This window comes from Apium graveolens, chromosome 4, assembly GCF_009905375.1.
Source record: "Apium graveolens cultivar Ventura chromosome 4, ASM990537v1, whole genome shotgun sequence".
NCBI classification, from domain to species: domain Eukaryota; kingdom Viridiplantae; phylum Streptophyta; class Magnoliopsida; order Apiales; family Apiaceae; genus Apium; species Apium graveolens.
In genome coordinates, this window is record NC_133650.1 from 149,062,087 (window position 1) to 149,086,230 (window position 24,144).

The window sequence follows — 24,144 nt, forward strand, 5'->3', positions numbered from 1 at the left end:
TTTGAAATCAAGCCGGGCACTATTCAGATGGTGCAGAATTCTGTTTCTTATGGAGGAGCGGCAACTGAAGACCCCAACATGCACATATGGAATTTTGTCGAGATCTGCAGCACTTTTAAGTATAATGGCGTGACTGATGAGGCTATCAAGTTGAGGCTTTTCCCATTCTCACTGAGGGACAAGGCTAAAGACTGGTTACATTCTGAACCAGCTGGGTCCATCACTACGTGGCAAGATCTTGTGCAAAAGTTTCTGGTGAAGTTTTATCTGATGGCAAAGACTGCTGCTATGAGGAGTGCTCTTACTCAGTTTGCGCAGCAACCTACTGAACCTATGTGCGAGGCTTGGGAACGCTACAAGGAAATGTTGAGAAAATGTCCACATCATGGAATGCCGGATTGGATGGTGATCACTGGTTTCTATAATGGTTTGGGGGCCCAATCTCGGCCCATGCTCGATGCAGCAGCTGAAGGCGCCTTATGGGCTAAAAGCTATACTGAGGCGTATAATCTTATAGAGACGATGGCTGCAAATGAGCATCAAAACCCAACTCAGAGGATAACGTCAGGTAAGGTAGCAGGTATTCTGGAAGTTGATGCAGCCACCGCTATTGCAGCCCAGCTCCAAGCGCTATCAATGAAGGTTGATTCTTTGGCTACATATGGAGTTAATCAAATAGCTATGGTTTGTGAGCTTTGTGCAGGTTCTCATGCTACGGATCAGTGTTCTCTGGTTAATGAATCTGTTTAGTATGTGAATAATTATCAGCGACAATAGCATCCTGTGCCAGCGACCTATCATCCTAACAACAGAAATCATCCTAATTTCAGCTGGGGGAATAATCAGAATGCTATTCAGCCACCATATCAGCAAGGAGTGAGTAAACAGTTTAACCCACCTGGATTCCAGAAACCACAGCAGTATGCTACAAGGCAATCATATCCTCAACAGGGAAGTACGGTTGCACCTACTAGTGCTGATTTTGAGGAACTTAAGCTGTTATACAAGAGTCAGGCGGTTTCTATCAAGACCTTGGAAAATCAAATCGGTCAATTAGCCAATGCAGTGCTCAATCGTCAACCTGGCACTCTTCCTAGTGACACGGAAGTACCAGGCAGGAAGGAAGCTAAAGAGCAAGTCAAGGCTATTACCTTAAGGTCTGGAAAAGTTGCTGATGCTGAAAAGGCAAAAGAAGGAGAAGCTGAAATTAGTGATGAAGAATCTAAGAAAAAGGAGAAAGCGGCGGAACCAAGGAAGACTACTGTTGAACACACTCTGCCTGAGGCTAATACAGGGGAGAAACAGCTCTATCCTCCACCACTTTTTCCTAAAAGATTGCAACAACAAAAGCTGGATAGACAGTTCGGGAAGTTTCTGGAGGTGTTCAAGAAACTTCACATCAATATACCTTTCGCTGAGGCTCAGGAGCAAATGCCTAGTTATGCGAAGTTTATGAAGACTATTTTTTCAAGGAAGGTGAAACTGGATGACCTTGAAACCGTTGCTCTCACGGAAGAATGCAGCGCTGTTCTGCAGCAAAAGTTACCACCAAAACTGAAAGATCCAGGAAGCTTCACCATTCCTTGCACCATTGGCAATCTGACTTTTGACAAGTGCCTTTGTGATTTGGGAGCAAGAATTAATCTAATACCGTTGTCGATCTTTAAAAAGTTGGATCTGCCTGATCCAAAACCCACATACATGTCTCTACAATTGGCTGATCGTTCCATTACTTACCTAAGGGGCATAGTGGAAGATGTGCTCGTCAAGATGGATAAGCTCTTCTTTCCTGCAGATTTTGTTATTCTGGATTTTGAGGAAGATAAGAAGATTCCCATAATCTTGGGAAGACCTTTCTTGGCTACTGGCCATACCTTGATAGATGTGCAAAAAGGTGAACTTACTATGCGGGTACAAGAGCAGGATGTGACCTTCAACATATTCAAGGCAATGAAATTCCCTACAGAAGATGAGGAGTGCTTAAAAGTAGATGTGATTGATTCTTCAATTACTTCGGAACTCGATCGCATGTTAATGTCTGATGCATTGGAAAAGGCCTTAGTGGGGGATTTTGACAGCGATGATGAAGATGGAAACGAGCAATTACAATATCTGAATGCTTCTCCCTGGAAGCGAAAGCTGGACATGCCGTTTGAATCTCTTGGTACTTCTGACCTTAAGAATGCTGAAGGAAAGCTCAAACCATCAATAGAGGAAGCACCTACCTTGGAGCTCAAGCCATTACCTGAACACTTGAGGTATGTTTTTTAGGTGATTCATCTACGTTACCTGTTATTATTTCATCTGACCTTTCAGGTAGTGAGGAAGACAAGCTCTTAAGGATTTTGAGAGAATTCAAATCGGCTATTGGATGGACCATAGCAGACATCAAGGGGATAAGTCCTTCATATTGTATGCATAAAATTCTGCTAGAGGAAGGTAGTAAGCCAACTGTGGAACAGCAGCGAAGACTGAATCTCATCATGAAGGAGGTGGTGAAGAAAGAAATTCTGAAATGGCTGGATGCAGGCATCATTTATCCTATTTCTGACAGCTCGTGGGTAAGCCCCGTACAATGTGTACCTAAGAAAGGAGGTATCACTGTGGTTGCAAATGAAAAGAATGAGCTCATCCCCACTCGAACAGTTACAGGATGGAGAGTATGCATGGATTATAGAAAATTGAACAAAGCCACAAGGAAGGATCACTTCCCTCTTCCATTTATTGATCAGATGCTTGACAGGTTGGCGGGTCATGAGTATTTTTGTCTTCTGGATGGTTATTCAGGGTATAATCAGATTTGTAGTGCACCAGAGGATCAGGAAAAGACTACCTTCACTTGTCCATTTGGCACGTTTGCTTTTCGCAGATTTCGTTTGGGTTATGTGGCGCCCCAGCCACTTTTCAGAGATGTATGATGGCTATATTCTCTGACATGATTGGAAATAATGTCGAAGTGTTCATGGACGACTTCTCCGTCTTTGGACATTCATATGATGAATGTTTGAATAATCTACACACCGTACTCAAAAGATGCGTGGAAACTAATTTGGTGCTCAATTGGGAGAAATGTCATTTTATGGTGCGTGAAGGCATTATTCTTGGGCATAAGGTCTCTAACAAGGGTCTGGAGGTGGACAAGGCCAAGGTGGGAGTCATTGAAAATCTTCCCCCACCTAACTCTGTGAAAGGAATCCGTAGTTTTCTTGGTCATGCGGGTTTTTATCGGCGATTCATCAAGGACTTTTCAAAGATATCTAAGCCGTTGTGCAATTTGCTTGAGAAAGATGTGCTTTTCAAATTTGATGATGAATGTTTGGCAGCATTCGAGACTCTCAAGAAGAGTTTGATCACTGCACCAGTTATTACAGCACCAGATTGGACAGAACCATTTGAGATGATGTGTGATGCGAGTGATTATGCGGTAGGTGCAGTTCTGGGACAGCGCAAGAAAAATCTCTTCCATGTGGTCTACTATGCGAGTAAGACTTTAAATGGGGCCCAATTTGACTACACCACTACTGAGAATGAGCTTTTGGCTATAGTCTTTGGTTTCGAGAAATTTCGATCTTATCTACTTGGTACGAAAGTAACAGTATTCACTGATCATGCGGCTATTCGCTATCTGGTTTCCAAGAAAGATTTGAAGCTGAGACTCATTCGTTGGGTGCTTTTACTTCAGGAATTTGAGTTAGAGATCAAGGATAGAAAAGGTACTGAGAATCAAGTAGCTGACCATCTCTCTAGGTTGGAGAATCCCGATTCTACTTCACAAGATAGGATGTTAATCAATGAATCTTTTCCGGATGAGCAGTTGTTTGCAATTCAGGAGGAAGAACCATGGTTTGCAGATATTATAAACTATCTCGTCAGCAATGTAATGCCTCCTAATTTGAAATCCGCTCAAAAGAAGAAGTTTCTGCATGAGGTGAAGTGGTATATGTGGGATGAACCATATTTGTTTAGACAGGGAGCTGACTAGATCATCAGGAGATGTATCCCGTTCTGTGAGACGGAGGGGATATTACGAGACTGCCATTCCACGGTTTATGGTGGACACTATGGTGGTGAGAAGACGGCAGCTCGTATTCTGCAAGCAGGTTTTTTTTGGCCTACTTTGTTCAAGGATGCTCATCAGTTTGTTTTAAGGTGTGATCGTTGCCAAAGAGTGGGAAATTTGACAAGGAAGGATGAGATGCCATTAAATGTGATGCTTGAAGTCGAGGTCTTTGATGTTTGGGGAATCAATTTCATGGGGCCTTTTATCTCGTCTTGCAATAATCAGTACATCTTGCTGGCAGTCGATTATGTCTCAAAATGGGTCGAAGTTAAAGCTTTACCAAGAAATGATGCAAAGGCAGTGCTAAATTTTCTTCATAAGCAAATTTTCACAAGGTTTCGAACACCTCGGGTAATCATAAGTGATGAAGGATCGCATTTCTGCAACTGTAAGTTCACTTCTATGATGCAGCGTTATAATGTGAATCATCGAGTAGCTACTGCCTATCATCCGGAAACAAATGGTCAAGCGGAAGTGTCTAACAGAGAGATAAAGCGCATTCTAGAGAAGGTTGTTTGTCCGTCAAGGAAGGATTGGTCTTTAAAGCTCGATGAAGCTGTTTGGGCTTACAGAACAGCATACAAAACTCCACTTGGTATGTCCCCGTTTCAACTTGTCTATGGTAAGGGATGTCATTTACCTGCGGAGCTTGAGCATAAGGCTTATTGGGCATTGAAGAAGTTAAACCTTAATCTAGATGCAGCTGGGAAGAAGCGAATGCTTCAGTTAAATAAACTTGATGAATTTCGACTTCAAGCGTACGAAAACAACAAAATGTACAAGGAAAAGGTAAAAAGTTGGCATGAAATTGATTCCCCAAACATCAAAGACCTCGACTTCAAGCATCACATTTAATGGCATCTCATCCTTCCTTGTCAAATTTCCCACTCTTTGGAAACGATCACACCTTAAAACAAACTGATGAGCATCCTTGAACAAAGTAGGCCAAAATAAACCTGCTTGCAGAATACGAGCTGCCGTCTTCTCACCACCATAGTGTCCACCACAAACCGTGGAATGGCCTACATTATTTAAGGATGCACATCAGTTCATTTTAAGGTGTGATCATTGCCAAAGAGTTGGGAATCTTTCCAGAAAGGATGAGATGCCTTTAAATGTGTTACTTGAAGTTGAGGTCTTCGATGTTTGGGGAATCGATTTCATGGGACCATTTATCTCATCCTGCAATAATCTGTACATCTTGCTAGCAGTCGATTATGTCTCGAAATGGGTAAAAGTCAAAGCTCTACCAACTAATGATGCAAAGGTAGTGTTGAGTTTTCATCGTAAGAAGATATTCACAAGGTTTGGAACGCCACGAGTTATCATAAGTGACGAAGGGTAGCATTTCTGTAATCGTAAGTTCACTTCTATGATGCAACGCTACAATGTGAATCATCGCATTGCTACTGCCTATCATCCGCAAACTAATGGTCAAGCTGAAGTGTCTAATAGAGAGATCAAGCACATTCTAGAGAAAGTCATTTGTTCGTCAAGGAAAGATTGGTCTTTGAAGCTCGATGAAGTTGTTTGGGCTTATAGAACACCATACAAGACTCCACTTGGGATGTCCCCATTTCAACTTGTCTATGGTAAGGGATGTCATTTACCTGCGGAGCTTGAGCATAAGGCTTATTGGGCATTGAAGAAGTTAAACCTTAATCTAGATGCAGCTGGGAAGAAGCGAATGCTTCAGTTAAATAAACTTGATGAATTTCGACTTCAAGCGTACGAAAACAACAAAATGTACAAGGAAAAGGTAAAAAGTTGGCATGACAAGAAGCTATCTCTTAAGTCATTCGTGCCGGGGAAACAAGTTTTTCTATTCAACTCTCGTCTCCGAATTTTTTCTGGAAAGTTGAAATCAAGGTGGTCTGGACCATTTATCGTCAAAACTGTGTTTCCACATGGAGCGGTGGAGATTTTTGAGAATGATTCGGGCCAAGCATTCAAAGTAAATGGTCAGAGATTGAAGCACTATTCTGGGGATACGGCAAACCATGAAGTGGTTAGTGCTGTTTTATTGTCAACTTGATAGTATAACTTTATGTCAAGATAATGACATAAAAGAAGCGCTTCTTGGGAGGCAACCCAAGATATGAGACCATAGGACACCTTAGAATATAGTACTTTATCCAAAAACCCAAAAAACAATCCAAAAAAAGTTGCAGAATTTTTTTTTTCTAGTAGCCTAGCACGCGACAGCGTGCCAGCAGGCGACTGCGTGCTGGTAGAACGCGACCGCGTGCGACCCTGACTGTTAAAAATCGTTTTTAATGTAAAAAAAATTCTAGTTTTTATCGAGAGTATTCCAGAAGCTATATCACCCATTAATCCACAGTTTCTTCCCATACTTTGCCGCAATCCCCACTCCTAATCAAATTTTAACCCTAATCTTACCCTATAAATACATACAACCTATCCATACACATCCCACACACTTTCAACTCTACAAAATCTCTCCTACATACCAAACACAAACTCTCCAACTCTTATTCTCAGTTCTCATGGCCCCAAAGAGATCATGAACTGTGGGTAGCAGCAGCACCAATCCGACTACTACTGATTCTTCGAGGAATGCTGTTGCGAGGCCCCGATTGTTTGATAGGGCTGCTGAAGAAGAGTATATTAAGCTTATTGTTAAGCCTATTATGAGGGAGGAGGGGTTCTTACCATCTGGGAGGGATGGTGAGTTTATACCGATGATTGCTGAGAAGGGATGAATTACATTATGCAAGTCACCTGAGGCGGTTTGGATGAGTATTGTTCGTGAGTTCTATGCGAACGCCAAAGCCGACAAGAATGGGTTTTCTGTTGTTCGTGGGCTTACTATTGACTATCCCGAAGCGATTTATCGTGTGATTGGACAGCGACAAAGGAAACCACATGAGGAGCACTGGAATTCAAAGGCCCTTGAGGACTTTGATTTAGACTTGATTGTTGCTACTCTCTGTGAGCCGGGCACGGTGTGGAAGTTCAAAATGGGATCCAACAATTATCATACTTTCTCTGCTATCACGATGAACAGGTATGCTCGTGCTTGGAATGCGTTTATATGTGCTAATATTCTTCCTTCTTCGCATGCACGTGAGGTTATAGTGGAGAGAGTGAGGTTGTTGTGGGGGATTCTGAATGATGACTGTGTGGACCTTGGTGAGTACATCTACCAAGGGATTTTGAAGTTTTTGAGGGGGAAATTGCAATACTCTATCCTGTATGCCTCTATTATCACGAAGCTTTGCAAGGCAGTTGGAGTTCAGTGGTCTTCTTATGAGCAGCTGCAGATGCCGGCCGCTCCTATTAATTCATCGAATTTGCATGCAATACAGGAGTGGACGGGTGGAGAGCCCGAGCCACATGGTTTGGGGTATCGGTTTGATCACCTTCCAGGAGGAGTTTCAGCAGCTGGTGCTACCATGGCTAGGGCCAGTCAGGCTTAGGGAGAGGCAGGCTCTTCGAAAGCCCAGGGAGGAGATGGTTCGGGATTGGCTGATGTCCAGTACAGGAGGCTTTCGATGAGGATGGATGCGATGTATGAGTCGCAGAGTCGGTTTACGCAGAAGCTCACCCAGGCACTTGGGACTGCATTTAGAGGCTTTGGAGCTAACATCCAGGGGCCTGTTTTTGGTGAGGATTCTGCTTATTCCCCTCCTGACACTCCACCCTCTGAGGTGTGATGATGATGATTCATCTGAGTAGGTATACCCTATGTTCCTTTCTATTACCTTCACTGGGGACAGTGAAGATTTTAAGTTTGGGGGTAGTAGTTAAGGAACATATTTGTGTGTGTGTCATGTAGTTGCATATTCATGATAGTTTAGTTCATATAGTTGCATATTTTTGCCATGTAGTTTTTTTTATTTATAGCTTTATTTATCATGTCATATAGCTCATGCATATGCCATGATCCCTTTATTTTGCTTTACCGATTAATATGTTATATTGATGCGAGTGTAGTGATAGCGTTAGAGTGATGTTGAATCTTGTTAGGTTGACATGCATGCTAGAAACACTTGTAATTTCACTAAGTCTTAGAATATGCTTAAGGACTAGATCATTGTCATGGTTTAATGGTTTTTGAGGTTAATCTATTGCTTATACTTAGAATGCATGCTAGGCTCTTAATGATAAAAGACATTAAAAGGTAAAAATTGGAGATAGAAAATTGGAATTCATTGCTAGTTATGGCTAGGCGTCAAATGGCTAGTAGTCGGCTTGTATTATATACGAGTAGTCTAGGGTTGAGCAAGATGGAGCGAAATGCACTTGCTCAGAAATTGAAAAAAATATATGTGTGAAAAAAAAAGAAAAAATATATATATGGTGTAATGTACAATTGATCACGAGTGGGCTCTTTGGTATTCGAGTTATTAAGTTCTTAGAGGACTTTGTGCCTAGTGACCTAAGGCTTTTATAGTCTGGGATCCGCTAACCTAACGCTCGCTAAATGGGTATCATTGCATAAGTCTTTTGTGGACCTCACTCATTGTATGACCAAATAAGCATTTGTTTATGTGTTGAATAAAAGCATGAATCCGTAATAAACTCTAATAATCTTGTAATGTTATAAGTCATTTTGTGTCTAGAATATATTTTTCGTATAAGCGTGTGATTGCCTTGAGGATAATTAAGTTATGATGATTGATCTAGTTTTGAAGCATATCTGTTAAGCATTCGCACACACCACGTTTCTAGTTGTATGTTAGTTTGCATAATTTGATTGAACTTTAGTCACCTAATTGCATTTGTTGATATGTGATGTGTTAGTTGGTTTAGTCATCGTGAGGGGATTGCCGCATTTATATAGTTGCATTCATGCATGTTTTATTTTGAGTTTGAGTCTGTGATGCTTGAGGACAAGCATCGATTCAAGTTTGGGGGTGTGATAAGTGGCATTTTATACCACTTAGAGCGTCTTATAACAACTTGAATTGGTGTCTTGGACTCAAGTATTTTATGTATTTGACGTGTTTTCTAGTATTTTTGCATTTCAGGGTATAACTTGCTTAGATAGGTGGTTTTCATCAAATAAAGCTTAAGGAAGTACTTGGAATCAGTCTAGGGGTGATGAGCAAAGAAATCAGCACAAACAGGAGTAAAATGAAGAATTTTCCAGAAGAAGAGCACGCGACCACGCGCCAAGAGCAAGCGACCGCATGCCAGCACGAGACCGCGTGAAGGGAGCAAGCGGCCGCGTGCGTGCGGAATTTCAGATTCTAGTTTTATTTATTTTCAATTCTGTTTGGGCTTCTGTTGGCATGGTGACTCCTGGACTCTCATATAAACCTTATGGGAAGACGTTTTCTGAAGAAAAAAATAAGAGCGAAGGCAAGAAGATTGAGAAGACCGTTTTAGCACGCAACAACGAGGAAGAGGAAGCATTAGTTTATCTTGTGATTCTTTTAATTCATTGTAACAATGGATGCTAGTTTTCTTTATGCTTTGAACCTTAATACTCTTGTGACATACTTTATTATTTATTAAGTATTTTTTTCAGCCTTATATCGTTGTGTTAATATTATGCTTTTATATGAACCCATGGTGACGATGAGTTCTATTATGGGCTAATCGTGATCATGGGATTCTAGCGGAGTTACTATGGAATTCTTTAGTTATTTGTTTAATACCTTGGTATGTGGTGATTGTGTGATATCTATTATAGGTTATGCTTATTCGTCTTATATGCGTCACAAACATGTAAGATAGCCTGTTAATCTCTTGTGAAGCGACAGTGGATCTTGAGATTTAGAACTTGCCATGCTAGCATAGGTTCATGTATTGTATGCATGATTAGTGGGTAACTCTAACCATTTTACTTGCCCTGTGTAATCATCATGAATAACTTGTGCTTAAATCGTTATGTTGTCAAATTATGTAGACATATAGGATCTCAACATAATTGATGCCTATTCAACTTCTATCTAAATTGCAGATGCTTGGTAGAATGGTATTCGTACAACGAAAGTTGGCGTTTGTCAGTTTCGTGTTGTTTAATTAATATCATCACCATTACATGCTAAGGTTAATAACAATAACTATTGAATGAAGTAGTAATGAAGTTAGGATACCATGTGTGTTTAATATTGTTAATTCAAGTGTTTAATTCTCGTAGTTAATATTAGTTAACCAACCTTAATTGTTATTGTCTTAGCATTGAAGAATAATCATACATTGGTGAGTAAGTGTTAATTAAATATAATTAATCAGAGTCTCTATGAGAATGAACTAGAAATCATTCTATATTACTTGTGAATGCATATACTTGCGTGAATTATTTAACGCATGCTTTTTGCCTAACAATACGCGGTTATAAATAAAAGGGTCAGAAAACCTATAGATTATAACACCCCAAAACCCAGATGATCTAAGTTCATCCTATTCTCTAAATTCCTATCTTATATTCATTTATCCTATGTTGTTCAGTGACTCAAAACCTGTAACTCTGATACCAACCTGTGATGGACCCACAATACTAACTAGCAGGAATATGCATCATATAGATTAAACAATAAAGTACTACAAAAGATAGACTATTAAGGCTGCAACCCTTATCCACAATCCCCGAATCCACAAGAATGAGTTTGAACAACATCTAACATCTTCATTATTACAAACCAAAATATCTTAAGTCAAATTACTACCAAATTTTAACCCAAAGTTTACAACTCTTAGGGAACTACTACTTCCCTACCTGCTCCAACATCTGACGGTAGGCATACCCCGAGTCCCTAGAAGTCTTACATGCGGTTTGCTTGAAACAAACCATCTTCGGGTTTCACTGAAGGGATAACATCAATAACAAACCTGTGAAGCCCTCCAAATCCGGTTCAGAAGTTTGGGGTTCACAACACACACATACACTCAATATATATACCTGCTTATGAAAGTAATATATGTAAAGACCCTACTTACCATAACCATGGATCGCAACAGGTTAAAGTATGAAAACAAGCCACAACCTTAACTTTTATTACATCGTACCAAATCCCAACTAGTTTCGCTTACAACTAATAATGATATTATTCTTACAATCTTACATAACTCATCTACATTATAAAGCTCCTGCTAACTCGGTCCATCTTATCCTGGAATCCTAGCTCGCACACTGGACTAGGAATCCTCATTACCAACCATTTCCTTTTTAACTGTAAAATAACATAACAGATTTACAAGAGTGAGCTAACTAGCTCAGCAAGTCATACTCAGTTACAATAATGATTAGTTGAAATGATTCATAAGAATCAAGTTTCTGGATAATCAATGAATAGAATTGGATATTCTTTTCATTTTTAAAAACCAAGGTTAAGGTGCTGATCAGTCACACACTAACCTTATACTGGATCCAAGGCACGCGTTGGCCTAATATGACCACGAATCTGGTCTGACCACAAATCTGGTCCATATTTATAAAACCATCCAATTCTAAAACAATTAAATATGATAACCATTGTAATTCAATAAAAATAGAATCATGATTAAAAGTGATAAAGCATTTATCTCAGAGCATAAAACATTTTACAGGTATCACCAGGGTGTATCGAGGTATATATATATATATATATATGAAGAATGGCTTCAAGCCGGTTGAAGAATCATGTAATTGATGAACAATGGTTCTATGGTAACACAGGGAATAGATCTTTGATGTCATAGGGTATTATGGGGTATATAAGTTTTTGTATGCTCAAGAAATTCTGTTTCAATATTTGGTTTATGGTGTGTATGTATTTGCAGAGTAGTATTGTATTGGTATGGTTTAATATCAGAGAAATCAACCGTTGGTGGTTTACAAGAAATAAAGCTTATAGCTCAAGTTCAATGATATGATCAGGGTTCAAGGTTGAATAGTTTAAAGTGCTTGCAATGTAAAACAAGATTTATTTTGAATACTAGAAACATGTTATGAGAAAGTTCAGAAATATTTGCAATATATCTCGAAGAAAGGTTCAGAAGGACTTCCCTTATCATAGATGATTTCCAACTTTACTTGTACTCATTTAAAAGTTCTACTCATCAATCACTTTCCTTTTTTTTCTATGTCATGCTTATATTCATCAATCACTTGCCTTCTCTTTCTACGCTTCAATTCTATCTACGGATCACTGACTTTCTTTTTCTATGCCTCGCTTACTCTACTAGGCATCACAAACATCTATCAATACTCAATCTCATACTATTCTAATCGTCACATAGACGTCATAAGCTTTTATCTACCCTTCGTTTTACCCAAATCCAATTTACGGAATGAAAGTTACAGCAAAAACCATCAAACAATAACCACATAGGCATAGAACCCATCAATTAGATAACACGTAGCACATAGCACGCAAGATATTCGATCAAAAAAAAATCAAAGAAGATGCAGGGTCAAAATGACTTTCCAGGTATTTAATACGAATTTTTGAATATTTTTTCGGAATTAAAGTTGGACTCCGAATCATTTTATAATTATATAATAGGGTTCGAACACCCGAATATGACTTTAAAATAATTTTATAATAATTATCGAGCCTTGAAAATAATTTTAAATAATATTTTAGAACTCGAAACTATTTTTCGGGATTTTTAAATCAAAAATAAATAATTAAATCCAATTAAATAATTAATTAAAATTAATTAACAACTAAATAAATTAATTAATCAATTAATATTTAAATTAATTGACTAATTAAATAATTATTTATCAACTAAAATTAATTAATTAATTAATTAAGATTTATTTTAGAATTAAAATAATAATTTTCAAAATTAAAAATATTGATTTTTGGAATTTAAAATAAATAAAAATAATTTCTGAAAATAATTGTAAAAAGAAAATATCATTTTTGTAAATAACTAAAACAAGAATATAATTTTTTAGTATTCTGGAAAAGCCAGGGACTGATCTGTAAAATCCATGAAACCACAAGGGTTAAAACGTAATTTTCCCAGCCCTGGTCGTCTTCTCCGGAGAAACAACGGCGGCGGCGCTGCCGGCCACCGTCGACCGCTCAGAACTCGACCAAAAGCTCCAGTACCGATCCCTATTACGAGATGATCATTAATCTGCAACTCAAATCGCCAAAGACTTCGTAAGTTGGCTGGAAAATTGCGAAGAAACTCGCCGGCGGCGAGAACTTCGATCAATCATGCAGCCCAACTCCGACATCTGGTGGTGATTTTGATTACACCAATCAATTCCTGGTGATGAGACGAACACATGGATCTATACCAGACATCCCAGAAGTTCACGAATCAAAAATCCGGCAAGAACATAAATTTTTCCGGTGACTTTATTCAAGAACACTAAAAACATTCAAATCCAAAGATCAAACCAACTTTTCTACATGTTATTGAACTCTATTTTTGACATATAATATACCATATTGACCAGAAAAATATTTCTACACGATGGAATCATCAAATCATATCAAAAACATCAAGAACAAAAATTCATAATTTAATCCATAATTAATTTGAAATAAATTAAATAAATAAGAAAAATACATTGATTCTTGCACAAAAATAGATGGTGGATTCAGAAAGAGGTTTTTGAGAGCTTCGTTTTGATATATTGCACGCCCGAATCGGAGTTCGATAACGCTTTCATTTGTGCGATTGATTTTCAAGAACGCGGTATTTTATTAGGATATTCTTTGGGTTTTACTGGTTTGTACGGTCTGATTATGATTTTACGAGAAAAATGAAATAAAAAAAGGGCTATTTATATTTACGGCATATTAGTACATTCTGGATCGTGTTGGATCGATAAATACATTGTTTTGCCGCTAAATAACTATAAATACGATCATTTTGGATAAACATTATCCTGTTTTGGATAAGCAATATCCTGTTTTGGATAAGCGCTATCCTATTTTGGATAAGCATTATCCTGTTTTGGATAATTATCAAATCCGGGCTTTTATAAAACAATTTATACGAAGATATTGTTATCGAAAAGGGTTAGCGTATCGAAAATATTACGTCGGGCCGTGCACGGGTCAAACCGTAATCCGAATCGAAAAAGTCAAAACACGGAAAATGTCTGGAATTACCATATTGGGTTAGGAAGGAGTTTTCGGAAGAGTTTCGGGTTGTAAAAAAGTAAAAACGGTTGAGGTTGGACGATTCCCGGCTTTAGAAAATGATTTTGTAATTATTCAGAAAATAATTAATAAATTCATAAATCAATATAAAATCATATAACACTCCAAAAATTACTAGAAAAATACCTTAATTATCTATATTTTATTATGGACATAATAAAATTAACATACTTATACTTTACCATATATAAACATCCACATAACAACACCAATCATCAGATAATTCACCAAAAATCATAATATAATCACATAATAATTATTTATCAATAAAAATAATTACACGTTATGTCCCGTATATTACAATATTAATGAGCAAAACACTCAGCAAGTGAATAATTGTGTATAACAATGTATCATAAACTCGATAAACAATATGAAATCTCAAATAGATGATCAAATTCTAATAAGTGAATGGAATTAGAATTCACACAGCGCTATGAGTAATGAGGGGTGATCAGCCCACATCAAAGCTCTGAAACACATAACAAGTGATTCATAACCTTTGAGGATCCTCGGCACATATTGGCCATATAAAACCATCAGGCTCCCTGCTACTGAGGTTTTAACAATGACTGGCGCCTCAGTCATTACAAAATATACTATCCAATTTCTTTTAATCAATTAATTTTAATTTAAAAAGGGTTCTTGATCAAGGACAAGATAACAAGGGTTGATATTGACAAAGTTCAAATGAAGGAAACGATACTAGTGTTTGGGTTTCCAAAGGAAATGATTCTAGGTTTTGAGGGTATTAGGATTCACATGATTTATTAAGGAACGATTGTAGGGTATTCACATGGATATCAGGTAATATATGAGAAAAGGAATCAATTCAGGTATGGAAGAGATTAACTAGATTCAAGACTTAATCATTGGGTGATGTAGGGACTAATTAATCTTATTGAAACTGTAATTATGAATTCACAGGGTTTTTAACCACAAGCAACAGAATTATAGAGGTAAGTTGAGAGTTCACTTTCCTGTACTACGCTTACTGAGTACTTGAATGGAATCATCCAAGGGCTCCTTTTCTGGCCTCCTACTTGAACCTATAATAAATAGTATCCTCGTTACAACTCTTGCTACTACCCTTTCGCGTATACTATAAATATGCATATACACATATACACACTTATATATATATATATACATTTAAACACAATTAATTTCAAGTAATATATGCTTCACATAATCCACATAACACATAGCAAGGAATGTCATGTCAATAGTACACTTAGATCCTAATTACACAAGCAATTATCCATTTAACAAGTAATTATCAAGACTATTACTCCCGTTTTCATTCAACTTCTTGTACTTAGTGTTCAGGATAGAAAGCTCACTGACCAATCCGTAACTTTGCCATATTTAGCTAGATCGTGTCGTAAGCTTCGTTTTGGTATGTGGTTCGCTTAGATCCGATGTACGTTTTAGGAGAAACGACCGTTTTAAGTAACGGCGTTTCGCGAGCAAACCATTACCCCTCGCTTAACTTTGAAACCTTGTTAAGGCCCTTAAAAGACAAATTGGATTACGAAACAATTATGTTAGATGGGCTAGGCAGTTGGTAAAGTACTCGCAAAAGAGTCGCCTTAAAATTCGTAACGGTTAATTTATTAAAATTGGTGGAGCCGAGGGTACGCAAGCGATTAACACAAATCGTTAAGCGTATAAGCGACCAAAAGCGACCGTTAGGGTATGAGTGAGTTTTGACTAGTTTCTTAACGACCGTGGTTTAATTCCGGCTTATGTTGTTGTTCATAGGTTACCGGACCCACTCTAAGCTTAAGTCTACCCCGGAACGCTCAGGCAAGTTTTCTACCCGTTATACTATTGTTGTGATGTAAATATATTGATGCATTATCTTGAGATAAGTGCATGGTTGTTATTAGCAAATCTTGAGATATATTGGAGCATGTTGATATGATATATATATATATATATGCATGTTGTGAAATCTTAATATTTTATTATCAATTTAAATGCTTATAAATTGCATAATACCTATGTTAGAGATAAGTAGTAGTTGCGTATACCCTTAGTATAGGGGACCCAAAGGTGAACATTTTTCTAAACTAGGAGTCGATGATCCCGAGTATAATATATGTATATTTATATATATATATATAGTTTTCTATAACTATTAATCGAATAAGGTATATTCAATGGTTTTGAATAATAATCAAACTTATTTTCGATTATTCAAATAAAGATCGTACTTTCGTATAAGTATATCTTTTGTTATTTATTATTCATTTCAAGTATGAGTTTTAAAACTTCTACTTCAATTATTTTTTTAAAGATTATCCTTATGGGAATATTATTTAAATAATAATATTCAGATATCTTATAACATATCAGGAATGAATTATTTTATTAAATCATCATTACTCTAAACATTTTTTAAAATGTTTTCGAGTTTTCAAAATGATTTTAAAAGGTAGAGCGGGTCCCAAAACTCATTTTTAGATTTAAGATCTTCCTTTCGAAGAGGATTTAAATACTCGCTCAAAACCTAAGAGATTCGGCTCTGTGGTGTATTGTTGGAGCAACGAAGTTGCTAACTTGATAAAAGAGTTTGATTACTTGCCCAATATTCGGGAAGTAAGCCCAATCGAAATGCGTCGGCATAAGCAACATGGGCTCAATGGGGGTCCATGAAAGTGTAAGTGGCTCAGTGGGAGTCCATCAATGCGTAAGTGGCTGAGTGGCAGTCCAGCATATGTCCTAATGTGGCCAGGGTGATGACTAGTGGGGAATTCATCCATCTACTTGTAGAAAAGGTTACTTAATGGGTATCTTTGCCTGATCAGCAAGATATCGGGTTTATGCCAAAGTTTTTCTTCTTTCCAAATTCATTGGGTATTATAACTCTGTTTATAATTTTCATAACGGAGGTTTTCAAGGAAAGTATGAGATATATATATATGTATATATATATCGGGACTTAAAGAAGTATCTCGTAACTTCATTTCTTTTGAATAATTCAAAGATTGAATCTATTCAAGTCTTATCTTGTATTCTCATCTATGTGATGAACTTTTGAAACTGATTATAGCTTGAACGGTGGTAGTTCGAGTAGTATTCGGAAAAGATATAAGTATATTGGAGTATCTTGTAACTTCATCTTTTTAACTTATATCTAGTTAATGATTATCTTATGCATGACAAATATTTTCAGAAAAATGTTGAGACAAGGTTAGATATATGAGATCACCTTGCAACGATATTTTTATAAAGTTATAAACTGGAACTCTGTGTATATTATACATGTAATAGGATTTCAAAGATTTTGAAAAGTATATATGTATATATATACTGAATGTTTTGCGGCTTCGTCGCATTAAGATATCAAACTTGGTTCATTTCTTTTTGACCAAGACTTTCATGAGTACTATGAGAATACTCATATATTGTAAATTATTATACATATTATTTCGGTGGTCTTGTTGCTCACCCTTGCTTTCTTCTTTCCTCACACAACAACAGATATACAAGATGAACAGGACCAAGCTCCCAATTCGTGAGCGGATAGGAAACGTTCCGCAGTAACCTGTAGGCGTTGATGCTGCTGTAGCTGAGGTAGGAACTACCAATAGGCTAGGCTTTCAACTTTTGATGTAATAGACTTATGTATATTTATGAATTGTAATAATGGCAAAGAATATGTAAATTTATTCAGAAACCCTTTTGAGGTGTAATGACTTATAATTGTGGAATAAAATGACTTGTGTTATTTTTTTGGTATTCATCTCTGAGACTATAACTTGTGGTGTGTGTGTATATTTTGGGGTCACAGTACGCAGTAGTTGGTTGTTTACTAAGTTTGAATGTTATTAAGGGAAATTTAACTCGTGACAACCCGGATCCCCGACCCCGGATTTGGGGGTGTTACAGAAATGGTATCAGAGCTAAGCGTTATAAACCTCAGAGATGATGCGTCGTTAAAATAATAAGTTCACTAAGATAATAAGAACTCTAGCCAAGTTCATAGTCGTACTACCTAATGTATTACTGACAGTTAAAACCCTTACGGGAACCCTTATAAATATCATGATAGTAACATAGATCGTTATCCTATAAGGTAGCGGGGCGCCGAACCCTGAAGTTCAAGAGCAATAACACGATGATGTTTTACTATATATTGGTGATCAGATTGAGGATCCAACGGAGCACCCTAACGAGGGACCAGATGATGTTCATATTAAGGATGTAGCAGTTGAGGATGTTATCCCAGAAGGGATTGTTGTTGAAGAGGATCCCGTGGGAGATCCTGACAAGAATGAAGAAAGGACCGCTGAGAAATTAATGACCGTAGTCAGGGCGACTACCAGAGGTAGGATTAGCCGGTTACTATCGTAGGTTCATTCAAGTTTGCAAAGATAGCATCCCCTTTAATGCGTCTTACTCATAAGACTGAGAAGTTCAAATGGACAGAGAAATGCGAGAGCAGCTTCCAAGAATTGAAGAAAAGATTGGTGACGGTTTCTATGTTGGAGTTGCTGGATGGAAAAAGAGATTTTGTGATTTATAATTGATGATTCACACAAGGGATTAGGTTGCGTGCTTATGCAACACGGTAAGGTAATCATGTACGCGTCAAGACAATTAAGGGAATATAAAATTCGATATCCCACCAATGATCTTGGGCTCACGGCAATAGTTTTGCCCTAAAGATTGGAGGTACTACTTGTATGGATAGGAGTGCAAGATTTACACAAACCATAAGAGCTCAAGTATATTTCCACGCAGAAAGAGCTTAACATGCACCAGAGGAGGTGGTCAGAGCTAATCAAGGATTACGATTATGAGATTCTTTATCATCCAGGGAAAGCCAATATGGTGGCTAACGCCCTTAGTAGAAAGGAGAGACTCAAGATGACAAAGTCTTTGGGAGAGTTGATAAGAGATTTTGAGAAAATGAAAATAGAAGTGAAGGTAACCGGAGCCGGTACTGAAAAGCTGTTTGAGATTGTAATGCAGCCCGAATTATAGAAAAAGATTCTATTGTGCCAAGAAAAAGTGATGAATGAAGGCAGAGATCCAATGACAGGAGAAGAGATTAATATCGAGAAAGATGATAAGGGAATAATGAGGTATTCCTACAAAATTTGGGTTCCAAATGTTTAAGAGCTTAAGGACTGGATCTTAGATGAAAACCATAGTTCGAGGAATAAGATTTAGGGCAAACCCTGAATGAGATAGTCAGGGAGATCGCCATCAAGAAAGAAGGAACCCATAACATAATGAAGTGGAAAATAAGGATTTAACATATAAGATAACCCCAATTATGGGAGAAGGATGAAACATTTCATACTGAGAAAATAGAAGTCGAGCAAGATAGGGAGAACCAGTATGGTACTCCTATGGGGCAATTCATGGACCTGCCTAAACAAAACTAATACTATTACCCCAACCACCACCCTGAGGAAACAATGTGGTGTGAAATTCTTTCAGGACCTTTAAGTCGCTAAGCTCTCAGAGTTCTAAGGAACAAGCTGACCCAGTTGAGGCAGGAGCTTGGCTAAAGGAAATATAGGAATCATTTGAGATCTAAATGATTGATAAAGCGCAAGAGACAATTTTTGCCACTTATATTCCAAAGAGAAAGGCCAACGCTGGTGAGAGGCTTAAAAATAAATGAAGATAGTATAGAGGATTAAGAGCCAAACCAAAGGCGGATGAGTATGATGAATCATAAATCTAGGTTATGAAAGTCGTCAAGGTTCGTCTGAAGGACATGGATCCAGAATGACGGGATGTTTGAAATTAATGTTCATATTGTGTTGCTTCATGAAATGGTTGTAATAGAAACGAAAATAAAAAACTGAAAGGGGAAGGAGTATAAAGGGATATAAAGGAAATATAGTTGAGAAGCGATAAGATAGTTAGGTATGTGAAATCCTAAGAAACCCTAGCAATAAACATAGAGAAGTTTTTCATCATCAGCACGATGGTGACTGATCATGAAAATAAGGTCAAGGTTTGAAGGCGTAAGCGATACGTATAATTAATCCCCTTGAAGTTGAGAGTATTCGATGGAACTTTGAGATAGACCGAGGGATTAATGAGGAAACACGGATGGACTGAGGAGACAGGATAACAAGAAATTGGGAAAATGGGATTAAGGAAGTGACCTTCAAGAATGTGAAGTGTATGTAAGACCGGTGGCATGATACCCAGAAAGGGAGACGCCAGGTATAAAAGATATCTCAACATTGAGATGACGGTTGAGGTAAATAATGGAGATAAATGAATAGTTGGAACTATAAAAGTTCACATTGAACACAACCAATATCTTCCAGAACATCCCTGTTATCATTACCAAATCGGGAAAGAAAAGCGGATAACCGCTGTTATCTTTTGGAGGCCATATGGATTGACCTCAGCTTTAATAAGGATGTTATTGTGAAATTTGGTATAGACTATCGAGGTGGGAATGATTGAATAAGATAATCTATCAAGGATATATGACTTGATTTATCCATGAAAGGATGCAAGTACCTTCTTAAAGGCGGAATTAAGGATAGAACCTCGATAACTTGAGATGAACTCTAGGGGAATGCATAAAGGTTGGCATTTCACCCTTAATAGGGACATTATGAGTTTTGACAGTATGAATTGGAAAGGATTAAGGTAACAACAACCTTTAAGGATCAGTGGAGAAATTTTTCAGAAGTATATAGACAATGGTTATGTTAGATATATTTGAGATGTCATGTCTAATATATTTCATGTTTAGTTTTCAGATCTTAACAAACAGGAAATATCAGGACTTACTGAAATCAGGACTTACTGGAAGTCAGAACATAATATCAGGACTTGAGGTCATATCAGAACTTAAGTACGAGAGGACTAACGGTTAAGGAAGGAAGCTGATTTACAGGAAAGAAGATCGAGACTAATACAAAAAGAATATATGCATGGAAAGAGTTAAAGGACTTAAAGAATTGTATAAGATATCTGATTGATATATTTTAGGAGACAGAATTATATTCCATATCAATTAGAAGTTATCTTGTAACTATGGATTATATAAACACAGACATAGGTTTACACTATATGTGTTATCATTATCGAGAAGATCATACATTGTAACCTAGCAGCTCTCGTGATATTTGTTCATCACTGAGAGAGAACAGTTCCATTGTAACAGAGTTTATTATATTAAATATATTTGTTTACTGTTACTTTTGTTCAAAATCGATTTGATTGTATTCTATACTGTATTCAACCCCCTTCTACATTGTTGTGTGACCTAACAATTGTTATCAGAGCCTATCTGTTAACACACATACAGTAAATATCCAAACAATCATGTCTGAAGAAGCAGAAAATCCAACCAAGCCCACCAAAACTGAAGAAACTAAAAACACTCAAATCCACAGTCGATATGAGACAATTAGGGTTCCCATACTGAGACCTTCTGAGTATCCCATATGGAAAGTGAAGATGGCTATGTTTCTGGAAGCTATTGATCCAGAATACCTTGACAGAATTAATGAAGGACCGCATAAGCCAACCAAGCTCTCTGTTGTAATTGCAGATCAGCCAGCAAAGACCATACCAAAGGAGAAAAGTGAATATACAGCTGAAGATATCTCATCCATTGCCAAGGATGCAAAGATAAGGCATTTGCTGCACAGTGCCATTGATAATGTCATGTAAAATAGAGTAATTCATTGCAAGACTACAAAGGAGATATGGGATGCTTTGGAGACAAGATGCCAGGGAACGGATGCAATCAAGAAGAACAGGAGGACTATACTCACTCAAGAGTATGAGCACTTTGATTTAAAAGGTGATGAGTCATTAACTGACTTATATGACGGGTTTGTCAAACTCTTGAATGATCTGTCACTGGTGGACAAGGAATATGATCTTGGAGATTCAAATCTGAAATTCCTTTTAGCTCTTCCTGAAAGTTGTGATTTGAAGTCTACTACTATAAGATACAACTATGCTCTTGAAGAAACTACTCTTGATGAAATCTATGGTATGCTCAAGACTCATGAACTTCAGATGGATCAAAGGAGCAAGAGACATGGGAGAAAGTCAAGGACAGTTGCTCTTAAGCCTGAAGAGCAATCCCCCAAAGTGGTCATCTCAAAGAAAGGCAAAGGAAAGGCTCTCATCACAAAGTCTGATTCAGAATCATCAAGTTCTGATGATGATGATTCAGAAACTGAAAGTTTACCTGAAGTAGATGCTGATGAAGAGATGATAAAATTGTGTGCTCTTATGGTGAAGGAATCATAAAGATTGCCTATAGAAAATTCAGAAGGGGAAAGAAATTTTCCAGGAAAGGTGTAAGTTCTGAAAAGAAAGGTTTCAGAAAATCTGAAGGCAAAGGTGCAAAGTCTGACAGAGGAGATAACTCAAATGTCAAATATTACAACTGTGGTGAAAGAGGCCACATATCTCCTGACTGCAAGAAAGGAAAAAGTGACAAAGGCAAGGCACTTGTCATAAAGAAGAAAAGCTGGACAGACACTTCAGATTCTGAAGATGAGGAGAACTATGCCTTGATGGCAAATGCTGATAGCAGTCCTGATGCTACTAAGTTAAAGGTACCTCAAACAACTTATGCTTTTCATATTGATAATATTAATGAGTTGAGATCATATCTTAAAATCATGTTTATTAGTTACAGATATCAAACTTTAACATGTGAAAGATTAACTTCTGAAAATCTTGCTTATAAGAAAAGGAATGATTATTTAGAAAAAGAGTTAGTTATGTTCCATCAAACTCAGAAAGAGAGAGATGATGCTTTTTATGTTAGAGATGAATTGCTAAAATTGAATAAATCTCTCAAAACTGAGTTAGAAAAAGAAAAAAAGATTAGCAGGACTTGGACTAACTCTGGAAGGACAACTCAGAATCTATTAAGTAATGGAAACTGGAAAGAGGGCTTAGGTTATGGAGATGATAAAAGTGAAAAAGGAACTGAACAAATTGAGCCAATTGTTGTTAAACAAACTGTTAAGCCAAAGGTAAATCCTATTAAGTTTGTAGCCAGTTCTGTAGAGTCTGATTCTGGAAAGATGAAAGAGTCTGTGACAGAAGTTAAGGAGAAGTCAACTTCTGACAAATTAGAACAGGATAAACAAGCTGAAGTCAACATAGGCTTAATGACGAAGAAGCAGCTTAAGCATAAGCTGAAAGAAATAAGGAATGTCAACAAGGTTAAGGCAGCTAGGAAAAATAGGAATGGAAAGGAACGTGTGAATAAAAGCAATAAATTTATGCCTGTTCCTAATACTCCTAGAAAGAAATGTTATAACTGTGGAAACTCTAACCATCTAGCTTCTTTTTGCAGGAAGAATAAGAATATAAACTATCTACCTCCTAAGTCAGGAGTTAAGAGTCAGTCTGTTAGGTTTAAGCCATAAAATCCTTATTTTCATTGTGAGTTTATGGCATTCCATTTATACTTGTAAGGAATATCATAGTTTGTACTATGATTATTATCTAATAAAACCTTCTTTGAAGAAAGTTACTTTAATTCCTTCTAGTGTAAAGACTGATGCAAAGTCTGATATAAGTTCTGATAAACAACATGTTAGCATAAACTCTGATATTAAATCCGCTGCAAATGCTAAAAAACTTAAAAAGGCCAAAGGATCCAAGCAAGTCTGGGTCCTTAAAACTAACCATTAGTGGTCTTTGTGATTGCAGGGTAACAGGACAAACATCCTAGTACTGGATAGTGGATGTTCAGGACATATGACTGGAAATAAAGCCCTGCTCTCAGACTTTATGGAGAAATATGGCCCACGAGTTTCTTATGGAGATGGCAACATGGGAAAAACTTTGGGTTATGGCAGTATTAATCTTGGGAATGTCATCATTGAATCAGTAGTTCTTGTCTCAGGACTTAAACACAATCTGCTAAGTGTGAGTCAAATCTGTGACAGAGGTTATCATGTGGTTTTTTTGAAGAACACTGTGAAGTTGTAAGCAAGTCTACAGGCAAAGTGGTTCTGAAAGGATACA

General features: G+C 37.3%; 1 non-coding gene across 1 annotated transcript; it reads right to left on the bottom strand.

Moving 5' to 3' along the window:
- Window positions 1-285: 285 nt before the first annotated feature.
- Window positions 286-392, bottom strand: LOC141722212 (small nucleolar RNA R71). The gene has a single exon (XR_012575234.1). It is a non-coding gene; the product is annotated as a small nucleolar RNA R71 (small nucleolar RNA).
- Window positions 393-24,144: the final 23,752 nt, after the last annotated feature.